The sequence below is a fragment of the Fukomys damarensis genome, unplaced genomic scaffold (assembly GCF_012274545.1).
Source record: "Fukomys damarensis isolate Sample0158 unplaced genomic scaffold, DMR_v1.0_HiC HiC_scaffold_38, whole genome shotgun sequence".
NCBI lineage: Eukaryota > Metazoa > Chordata > Mammalia > Rodentia > Bathyergidae > Fukomys > Fukomys damarensis.
In genome coordinates, this window is record NW_022900950.1 from 12,047,716 (window position 1) to 12,059,785 (window position 12,070).

Below are 12,070 nucleotides of genomic sequence, written 5' to 3' on the forward strand. Positions count from 1 at the left end.
ACACCTGAGGCTGGGGACCCGGGCCGCGCGGGACCGGCCCTCGGCAGGAAGAGGCGCATTTCACGCTCTGCGGAAGCGAGGTCTGCGACTGTCGCCCCTCTGGAAAAAGGCCATTAATCACATTTTCTTCCTAGAAGCCAGCCAATACCTATTCTCGCCGCTGTATAGGAAGGTGGCTTTCTAACTTGTTTTGGCCTTTTCAGAGCTTATGCTACACGTAATCAGTTCACTTGAAAGAACAGCACTTTAAAATAAGAAGAAACAACAAAGTCTTACCTAGAGAGTATTCCAAGGCATTACTTAAAAAGGCGGTTCTAACGCTTTACGAGCCGACTGCATCCTTTCCTCTTGCCGGAGTAGCAAGCACACTAAACAGGTATACAGTATTTTGTAAACCTCAGAACTCGCCAATCCCGGAGATTAGATGAGAGCCCCAGTTTGCTAATCATGAAATTCATGTAGCCTTTCACTTCTGTTTAGTGCATTTGGAAACGAATCTATTCATTATGAATCTACTATATTATGTCATCCATTTCAATAATCTTTTTCCTAGGAATTCACCTTGTAACAAATATACTACCTATTAAAATACAACAGAAAGAGGTAAACTACCAATTAATAACAAATTCGTTGACAAACCAATGAATGACATGACAAACGAGACCTCATTAAAACAAGAAAATGCCTCTTTAATTGTACTGGGGATTGAACCAGGGCCTCACATATGCTAGGCAAGCCCTCTTCCACGGAGCTATACCCTCAGCACACGATTTTTTTTGTTTTGTTTTATTCTTCAGTACAAAGGATTCGACCTAAGGCCTTTTCACTGAACTACATCCCCAACCTTTTTTCCACATTTTGAAACAGGATTCCAATAAGTTGCCAAATTGCCTGCCCTGTGCTCAAACTTGTGGTCCCATGTCTCAGCCTCCCAGAATACCGGGATTAAAGGCGTACACCACCACACCTGATTGGCATTTCTTAATTAAAATCAAAATTTGAAGGGCCAGGGATATAGCTCAGTGGCGTTGTGCCTGCCTGGCAAGTGCAAGGTCCTGAGTACAAGGTCCCCCCACTGTATGTATGTGGGATGGGATGACCAAAAACAAAATTTTAAACAAGATGCTATCCTAAAGTTCTTTGTCACAAAATTTAAACAATGCTTCCTACAGAGAATTGCTCAATATTTGCTAAATACACAGATTTGGGAGATACACATTTAACAAGGTGACAAATTTTATGATCTGAATTAACTGTTCCTACAATCTAGAGAAAAATGTTTTCAGTGCTAACATACAGTATCATTTTATAAAAGGTGAACCGCTCAAAATGGATTTATAAGACATAACATTTTTTAATTTCTCTTAATATTCATCTAGTCAACTGGCCTTTCCCCTAGCCCTACCACCACTGCCAAAAGAACCTACATGCCATTTCCAAAGTATTCCCCAAATCTCTCTCTTGGATTAAGTAAACCTGCCATATATAGGTCAAAAACCGGAAGTTTTATTTTTTATTGTCAATCAATTTAAAATAAGGATCACTCACTGATAGGATTGCATTATATAGTTCAGAGTGGCCTGAAACTCACTATGTAGCTCAGGCTGGCCTCAAACTTGCATTGATTTTCCTGACTCAGCCTCCCAAATGCTGAGATTATAAGCATGTGCTATCACACCCGGTTCAGGCAGCATCTTTAACAATTTCCATGTAAAGGATAGGAATATTAAGGGGTAACTCTTGGCTTTAGGCATATTATTGAAACTAGTTACATATCTGAATTTCCATTCTTGTTAGTTTTTCATGTATTCTCTGTAGAAGGGAAAACAGTAATGTAAGGGAAAAGGTTTTTTTTTTTTGGTGGAATTGACAAGTCAGTGTGGCTCAAGAAAAAAAAAATGATCTCTATGTGGAAACAATTAGTGTGAAGCCTTTTTACCTTACTATCTGTTTAAAATATAACTCAGAAAGTGTGAGGTGTTTGTGTGTGTTTTATTCTCTGTACATCTGTATACACATGTATCTCCTCTGCATTCATCTTATATTCCCTGGCCTTTAATACAGTTGTGTACTTGCTGCTGTAACTGCTTTCAAAAGCCACTATATACTTTTAAGAGACCAACAGTACTATCCTGGGGTAGAACAAGCTGCTACTAGAATGTTTTGTTTTGTTTTGTTTTTAGTACCAGGAATCGAACTTGGGCCCTTGCGCTTGTGAGGCAGGTGGCAGAACCACTGAGCCAAACTGCCAGCCCTACAATGTATTTTGATACAAATTTCCAGGAAAATAAATGGTACATAATCAAGAGACTTAAAGAAGCTTGTACTTTTCTGGCACAGGAATTTCATTTCTGAAGCCTAGCTTGAAAAAATACGGAAGATATTCAGTGGGTCATTCTATTAAAAACCAAAATCAAAAAGGAACTGCTGCAGCACACACTGGTATTCCCAGCTACCAAGGAGGACTGCTTGAGCTGAGCCCTGAAATCCACAGCCAGCCCATGGTGGTGCTGATGATTAAACCCAGAGCCTCCTCACGAAAGGTAGGCGAGCACTCTATAGTTCCCACTATTTTTGTCAACATGAATAAGTACTAAAAAATATAAATGCAGCATGACTGAAATATATATTTTTCTATAAAATGACAAGCCATGCAGTATATATGATATAATTGTATGAAATATGCATATTTGTACATGTATTTACACATGTTCTAATCTTCGTTTTTTTCAGGATGTCAAGGTTGAATAAATTCTGGGCTTGGTGGCACCCAAACAGGCGTGATGCTGAGGCGGGATTGCTGTGAGTTTCAGGCCAGCCTGGGCTACACAGTGAGTTCAAGGCCAGCCTGAACTATAAACTATATGGGAAGACTCTGTTTTCAAAAAAAAAGTTTTTGGTACTTACAAGCAGAATTTTTTAAATTGAGGTTATGGTAGACACTTTAGAAAAATTCATATTCTGCCAATGACATTACAGAAAATATTCTCTGTATCACAGTTACTGATATGTTGAGAGGGGTTAAATAATAAAGTCTGTATGCTAAATTTATACCTTCATTTTTTACTTCTTCCCCTCCACATGCCTAGGAAATAGATATTACTATTATGCTCATTTTATATGTGAAGAGCCAAGGTTCCCTGTGTAAGGTCATAGAGTTACAGAAGGGTAAGGTCAGAATTTGAACCCAAGCACTTTGACACCAGTGTGTGAGCCCAAACATACCTCGGGAAAGTTCCAGACCTATTTATCTGCTATGCAGATTTCTCTCATCCACAGATTTTTAAAATATTTTCCCTTCAAAAAGTATAGCTTAATTCCTCTTCTTCTCCCCCTTGACTGTGGGATGGACTTAGTTACTCACTCTAGAGAATAAATTTGAAATGACTAGTTCACTAGCTCTTGGAGGAAGCCAAATGCCATGAACAATAAAAGCAAGAAACAATGATATCCTATCAATGATCATGTAACAAAAGCTGCCCAGGAAATACACCTGAGCTTTGGCATGGCCCATCAGTGCATGGCCAAGGGTACAAGTAGATATATTTGCTTGGATTGCCTGTGATCTTTAGCAAAAGCCCCCAAAAGGTAGGAAATACACCCAGATGCTGTTTTCAGCACAGGTCAAAAGGTGGTGGTCAGTGGAACGCTCGCTGCTCTTGTGCTAATCGTCAGCGAATTCAAGAGGACCCCCTCACCGAATCACTGCCATAGACTGTAGATTCAGGAATGTCCAATTTTTTAGTGTTAACTAATAGTATTAGCTATTTTTTATGTAAGGACAGATTTGTATTGTGTGCTTCGATTTGTTTGTAATTTTGTGTTTTTGTGGACTCAAAGTCTTGAACACCAAAAAATGACTACAGCAACACTACAAACAGATTGCGGCAGATCATTACAAGAGACCTGGACAGAGTCAATTGGAGCTACTGAATACAAAGGGAAAGTGTTATGTATTCTGTGTAGTAAAGTGTGTGTTGCACATCAAGTGTCAGGTGGCACTTTGACACCAATCATAAAAGTGTTGCTGAACTTGGTGAAACTGAAAGGAAAGAGCTTCTTGAAGGGAAACTGAGAAAATACCATTCCCAATATCTTAGTTTTTGCAACTATCTTCATAAAACAAATCATCTGCCAGCTGCCAGCTTTCAGATTTCATATACATAGCAAAACTGTAAGCCCCTCTCTTGTGGGGATTTTACCAAAACGGCTATGTTGTTTTTCCTAAACTAAAACCTCAGTAATGGTGTTTAATTGCAACACTGGCACTTTGCAATAAATAAGTGGGTTTGGGGTTGCTTCTCTAAAAGGTTCACCATCACTGAAATAGACCCTCTGGCCCTAACGAAGCCATCAGATAACTTAAGGACTGATTATTTGCTCTGTGGTACTAAGGATTGAACACATGGCTTTGTGCATACTAGCAAGCACTCTACTGAGCTACATCCCTAGCCCTTTTTTAAAGTTTATTTTGAGACAGGGTTTTTACTAAGTTGCCCAGACTTGTGATTCTCTTTTCTCAGCCTCCTGAGAACCTGAGATTCTTCTACTTATGGGCTTTGGTGGCGGGGAGGGTAATTTTGAGACAAGGTCTTGCTATAGGCCAGTCTTGAATACACTGAGTAGCCCAAGCAACACTTGAACTCATGTTTCTCCTGCATCAGCCTCTCAAGTGCTGGGTATTTGCAATTTTTTTTTTTCTTTTCTTGATTTTTTGAGACAGGGTCTCACTATGTAGTTGAGACTGACCTGGAACTCACTATGTAGCCCAGGCTGGTCTTGAACGCACAGTGATCCTCCTGCCTCAGCCTCCCAAGTGCTGGGATTACAGGCATGCGCCACTATGCCCGTCCATGCAATTTTCTTTTGTATTACTAATTTGTTTTAAGCCAGATTTTATAAAATATAATTAAAATAAAAAAGCTTGAACCCTTAGCCACAGATTCATTCATTTATTCAACAAGTTAAGTATGTGGGGCTTGCTTTGAGCAAGTTTCTACTGTAGGTATTTAGTGCTATCTATTACTGGTAGCACTAAATGATATACCCAAAACATAATCTCAGTTCATGAAGACTCCTCCATCAAGAGTAAAAGTGCTCGAGACAATATGATATAACAAACTGCTTATACATAAAATTAAATACAGTAATGGCGAGTGTATGCTACATTCTGGAATACTACCAAAGAAAGTTATTTATATATACTTAAACCATGTATAAACGCAAGGGTTTAGGTTAAGCACAAGGATGAAAAGGGTGGGGGAAAACTGGGTATTAAACCCAGGGACTTCATACTTAGCTACATCTCCACCCATTTTTATTTTGAGACAGAGTCTTGCTAAGTCATTAAATTGCCCAAACTGGGCTTGAATTTATGATTCTCCTCAGCTTCCTAGAATGCTGGGATTATAGACACATAGTCTGGATTTTTGTTTGTCTGTTGTATTTTGTTTTGTTTTTTCCTTTTGTACCAGAACCTTGCACTTGCAAGGCAGGCAGCAGCACAATTAAGCTAAATCCCGGCCCTGCTTGTTTTTAACACAGGGTCTCACTATGTATTTCAGACTAGCCTTGAACTCATAATGTAGCCCAGGACTGCCTCATGGCAATCCTCCTGTCTCAGCCTCCCAAGGTGTGGGCCACCACACCAACTCCCAGCTTTTTTTCCCCCAGTTTGGATTTTTAATAGCAATTTACAGTAGCAAAATTTTGTTAGCGGCATTTGCATTTTTTCTGAAACACGTGGATATTTTAAGATTCTCAAAGAGGTCTATGACTTCTACAAGTTATTTTATTATAAGTTATCTTGCCAATGCATAACACCATTCATTTTAGTGCATGAACCATTATAATGCTTTAATGACTCAAAGGTCCAGTATGTACCACTTTTGATACAAACAAGTATAATCTAACTTCAATTCATGTTTTCTGCACTGACAAGTTTCTCCTGGATCAGAATTTCCTTCAGTTTATTGATTCTTCACTGCTAAAGTGTGTATCTATAAGTCCCTCCAAAGCCTCGGGCACTCACAGGTGGGGCTTTTTGGAGGTGATCGGATCTAGGTGTATAAATAAGAGTGTGATAACTAAATTAGCCCACTAATTGGTTTAGGATAGTTCTGAGTGTGGATAATGGGAAGACTCCCCCTGGATATGGATGGCACTGTCCAATAGGATTGTACCCTGGATGAGATAAAAGGGAAAAGGAAGCCCACTGCCAGCTGCTTCCTGCCGCCCTGCCATAGACTGTTTCTCCCTTTGTCATGATGCCTTGCTTTGGAATTGGCCAACTACAGACTGAAACCTCTACAAACTGTGAGCTGAAATAAACCTTTTTTTCTTAAACTTTGAGTGTCAGATATTTTGTCTCAGCAATCAGAAAAATAGCCAAGACATTCACTTTACAATTTATACTCTGGAAAACACTCCGTCAAATTCTTAGCAGCCACGCTTAAAAAAGACTGTCAAACTAATTCAGCTAGTCTTTTCTAATGGGTGTCAAACACCTTTTAAATAGCAATTATTAAGCACTCATAAGTGCATGGCACTCTGCAAAGTGAGTCAAAATAGCTAATGCACTCCCTCCCACCTCTGTGTGTATGTGTATATGTGTATGTGTTGTGTATTTTTCTTTCAATGCTAGAAACTTACCACAGCTAAGAACTTGTGCACATTGAGTCTCACTCCCAGCCTGTGGTTTCTATATTTTAAATACATCTGTGACAGTGATTTCAAGGGTTTGGGTTCTTTATTATCACTAGAGAATGTGCACTACATTAAATACATTGGGAAAAATTTTGTAATTCCTGTGAAACTCTACAAAAAACTAATAATTTTTGCTTAGTATGTTTAAAATTATAAGAAAAGTTTTAACTAAAATGTTTTAACACTGTAAGTCAAAAACTCATTTTATTAGCTAGGCACGATGGCACAGGCCTTGCACTTGGGAGTCTGAGGCAGGAGGATGCTCTGAGTTCAAGGCCAGCCTGGGCTACATGGCAAGACCTTGTCTCAAACAAACAAACAAACACAACCTCATTTTATTTAATCCTAAAAGAAATAGATGAACTAATTTCTTCCCTTCTTTCAATATAGCTTCTGCATCCTACCCACTGAAAAATTCTTCAAAACTCAACACTGGGCTTCTGATAGTGTTATTATCAGTCTTCATCTGATTTTGTTTCCACAAATGACATTGTTTACTCCCCATACTGAAACTGTTCCTTCATTTGATTTTCATGTTAGTAAACTGGCTTTTGTTTTTCCCATTTGTTTCTTTTCAGTTGTCTTCACTCACTTCTACATCACTCTTCAATGTGTCTTTTCACTTAGTGTGATCTTTAGCCTCTTTCTCTCTTCAGAACAGTGGTATCCACCTAGAGCTTTCAATATTATTTTTAAACTAATTCAAAACTCTGCATATCTAGTCTTGACTTTTCTTTTTAGGTGATAGGTCTAAATTTCTCACTGTATGGTAAACATCTCCATCATCTTTGAATATCCACCAGTATGTAAACCTCTCTCCTTTCCCCCTCCCCACTTCAGGAGATCCAACAATTTCTGAGGGAGATTTAAAACACCTAAGAAGTGACTAAAAATAATGTTACAGACAGCCACAGTTTCCTCTTCCCAGAAACTACAACTGTTAACATTTTCTCATTTAAGAGAGTGGTTGCCCCCCCCAAGAAATAATATACTACAGATGAAAATAACATCTGTTTTGAATTCTATCCCCAGTCCCCGTTTGCTGCTCCATCTCTGCAGAGAACCACTCTCATAAACTCATTGTATCTTTGCTAATCTACTCTTCACACTTCAACATGTGTGTATACGTGTGTGTGTGTGTGTGTGTGTGTGTGTGTGTGTGTGTGTGTCCTGGAATGACATACAGTATTTTACATACTTTGATTAGGTAAATGGCACTACACTAATATGCTATTATAAAATGTACTTCTTTCAAGATCTACATTCTATACATATTGATATAAATAAATATACCCCTATGGTTTAAAAGTTCTACAAGTATTCTGGTGCATGGATTTATTCCTTTTTATTCACATTTCCACTGGTAGACAAAAAAAAAGTTGTTCACATTCTTTGTTTATAAACAATGCTAAAAAAGTCTGTTTTCTTAACCATGTGTGCTGGACTCCCTCCACTGTATAATTTTACAAACAGAAATTCTAGGTCATAAAGTGCATTGTGTATTAATCTCTCCAAAGTACCTACACAAGTACAGCAGTATAGCAACAGTTCCCATTTCTCCCACATATTTGTCAATAGAAGACAATTAAATTTTTAATATTTCTGCTGCCTGTTGGAATCAAGAAATTTTTAACTGTTATATTAATTTGCATGTACTTAGTTAAGTATTGAGGATAAACCCTTTTTTATATACTTATTTGCCATTAATATTTCACTTATGCATTGATTTCATGTCTTGAGCCATTTTCCTACAGCATGTTTTGTCTTACTGATCTGCAGAATATTAACATACTTTAGCCAACAGTTCAGATATGCTACAAACTGCCAGCCTGCTGCTGCCCTTTTAATCCAGATGTCTATAGTATCTTTTAATTCTACAAAAACTTCAAGTTTTGATGTCAAATTAATACTTATTTCCTTAGAGTACATATTAAATAATTTTTGAGATAAAAAAGGAAACTACAGAAAAATCAAGAAATAAATATGTCTAGTGGTGGCTCACACCTGTAATTCCAACACCTGGGAGGCTGAGACAAGAGGATCACTGTGAGGTCAAGGCCAGCCTGCACTACACAGTGAGTTCGAGGCCAGCTTGAAATACATAGCAAGACCCTGTCTCAAAAGAACAACATGTATTTCTAAATAGAAATGAATTAATAATAAAAATTCAGATTGTCGGGCTGGGGATTTAGCTCAGCGGTTCAGTGGCCTGCCTTGCAAGCGCAAGGACCAGAGTTCAATCCCCGGTACCAAAAAATAAAAAATAAATAAAAATTCAGATTGTCAAAGTGTGACACAACTAAAACAATACTTAGCAGGGGTTTTGAGAAGGCCCAAGAGAAAACAGTAACTGGTTCTGGTTTAAAGTCAATAAATTTTAGGATAAGTAGTTACGTAGCACTAGCTAATATAAGTAGGAAATAATGAGTATCTATTACTGGGCAATTAGAAAGGCAAGATATAGTGGATGTTTACCACAACAATCATGAAGCAGATTGAAGCAACTGATTAGATGTTTGCAAAGCAATATGTGTGGATATTAAGAACAATGCTTATATAAAAATCAGGAAACAGTAAATTCTAAATTTATACAACAGAGCTGGGAGTGGTGACTCATGCCTGTAGTCCCAGCACTTGAGAGGCTGAGGCAGGAGAATTGCTACAAGTTCAAGGCCAGCCTGAATTTGTCCTCTCTCAAAAAAATAAATGAATATATACAACAGGATGAAATTTGCAACAGGATAAAATTTTAAATTTTGTATATGCTTGACTTAAATTTTGAGATGTGTTCAAATCTTGCTGTTTTGTAATCATGTCTATTTATCCCTGTAATTCTAAAAAGTTTTTGTTTTAAATGTTATTTCAAAGCTATGTTGTTAGATACATATAAGTTCATAACCATACTTTCTAAACTGTTCTGTTTACTAGTTTCAAGATTCACTCCTTGTCCTTCTTAAAGATGTTCACTCTAAATTCTATTTTATCACTCCAGCTTCTTCTGGTTAGTTTTTTTTCCTGGTGAATTTGTTTTTCCATTTTAATTAATTTTTAAATGTAATTGTTTTGTCTATTATGTGTAACCTGTTTCCACTCACTTGAATTTAATTCTTTCAAATTATATAGACTCACTTTGAGAATATAATAGTTGACGATAATTTCTGACATGCTGTGATCAACTTTTTAAGAGCATTTACATTGTTTTGGGTATTATGGTCTAGAGATGGTTGAAAGTGTACAGGAGGATGTGCACAGGTTATATACAAACACTATGACTTTTTATATAAGGAACTTGAGTATCTGTGGATTTGTGGTGTGGAGAAAGTGGGTCCTGGAACCAGTCCAACATAAATACTAACCAACAACTCTGTTTATTTTCTACCTTCTCCTCAAAACAGGAGTACAGAACTACCACCAGGTGGCATCAAACCACAGCCAGACCTCAGGCTGACTTAGTTTGTTCTTCTGAACCTTGGGACCCATTTCACATACACACATGGAGTCCTAGTCTCCTCCTCTGTATAGAAGGACCAAGGTGGCTTCATTCAATTCATAATAATGCCACACGTCATATGATTTGAATTTGTAATGTATTACTACCTATGTGGGAGTCTAATCATAAGTTGTAGGTGCCAACAACAACAAAAGGAAATTAAAAAGAACAGGAGGCTATTATAAAAGTGATAGTTAAGGCCTGTCTCTCTGGAAGCAGTCAAACTAAGATCTAATAACCAGGAATTAGAAACTGAAAAAATAGAAAACAATCTGTTCAGAAAGAAAAGGCAAATATGAAACCCAATGGAGGTATAAAGTTTAGATTAATGGGAGAGTAAAAGAGCAATGTGGCTGCAATAGTGGATGTATCTCATGAGAATATAATGTTTGAGCTTGGGCTCTGGAGCCCTATTTACTTTCTGAGATTAAATCCCTGCTTCTACCTGAGAAAGCCTTGAAGCTATTCAGCCTTGGGATGCTGAGTATGAAATGCCTTACTATGTAAAGCCTTTAGAACAATATATGTTAGGGTTTTTTTTTTTCCACTACTATTGTGGTTACTGTTTCTAGATAGATGACAGCCCAAAGTTTCAGCATCTTGAAGGAGATGTTAAAAAAAACAAAACTCAGTTCTTTCTCTACAAGAAATTAGAACTCATTTGAAAGATTTCAGGGAAAGGAATATTATTATTCCACTTAAAATAAACTGACATGATTTAGCAATGGCTTTGGAGGACAGAGGGGGAAAAAGACCAGAAAAATCTTTGCTTCCCAAATGAAATTTTATTTGTCTTCCCAAACTCAACTGAAATGCAAACTTTCTATCATAATAGCTAATAGCTTTTTCCCTTTATAACACTGATTTTATTAAATCTCAGGTTATACAGAATTATTTCCTTACATAATTTCTCTACGAGAGCAAGTTCCTTTAGAGCAGGAGCCAGATCTAATTTCTTGTTCTTGTCCACAAAAAAAGAATATGGTGCTATTATATCACAGGGAGTCTCCACAAGGCAAATGCTCAGAGGTTCTTCTTCTTCCTTTGACAAACATAGGTCCTTTTTCCTACTGCTTTCTTCTCCTTCCAGTAATTCTATGTTTTGAAGTTGTTTTCCCTAAGACTAGCTGTAGCATCAACTAAGCATTAACTAGAATCTCATTAGCCCTACAGTCCATTTTTTGTTTGTCTGGTGGCACTGTGGACTGAATCCAGGGCGACTCAGGCAGGCCAGGCCAAAACTCTTTTAACACTGAGCTACACATCCCCACACCTTTGCACTTATTTATTTTAAGCCAGGATGTCATTAAATTGTCCAGGCTGGCCTCCAACTCCAATCCTAATGTCTCAGACCCTCAAGTAGCTGGAATCAGAGATATGCATCACTATGTCCAGCTTAGCCTTCCCATTTCTTGTGGTCTCCAAAAACAAGTACATAGGAATTCTTTTTGTTAAAGCACTATTATTAGAGGGAAACAAAGGTAACAAAATTAAACACAGATTTTTTTTGTTTTGTTTTGGTTTTGGTTTTTTGAGACAAGATCCCACTATATAGTTGAGACTGACCTGGAACCATGTAGCCCAGGCTGGTCTTGAACTCACAGCTATCCTCCTGCCTCAGCCTCCCAAGTGCTGGGATTACAGGTGTGCACCACCACACCTGGCTCAGATTTTTTGGTGGGGTGCCACTGGGGAACAAACTCCAGCCCTTGAGAGGTAGGTGGCGGAACCACTGAGCCAAATCCCAGGCCTCTAAACACAGATATTTAGCGTATGTTATAGCATATATTATTTTACAGTGTGGTCTCTGACCTGCAGTGTCCAACTCCTTTGTGAAACGGTAGCCTGAATGCACTGCTTTATTTACAAGGACCC

The 12,070-nt window shown here is 37.9% G+C and overlaps 1 protein-coding gene and 1 long non-coding RNA gene across 5 annotated transcripts in view; one reads left to right on the plus strand and one right to left on the minus strand.

The window, feature by feature from the left end:
- The window catches only part of Elf2 (E74 like ETS transcription factor 2), a 72,458-nt gene that overhangs the window by 23,429 nt on the left and 36,959 nt on the right, over positions 1 to 12,070 (minus strand). The gene's annotated exons all lie outside the window — the stretch shown is intronic.
- LOC104868933 lies at positions 11 to 2,841 on the plus strand. Its single transcript, XR_782134.2, has 3 exons — positions 11 to 376; positions 2,341 to 2,543; positions 2,734 to 2,841. It is a non-coding gene; the product is annotated as an uncharacterized LOC104868933 (long non-coding RNA).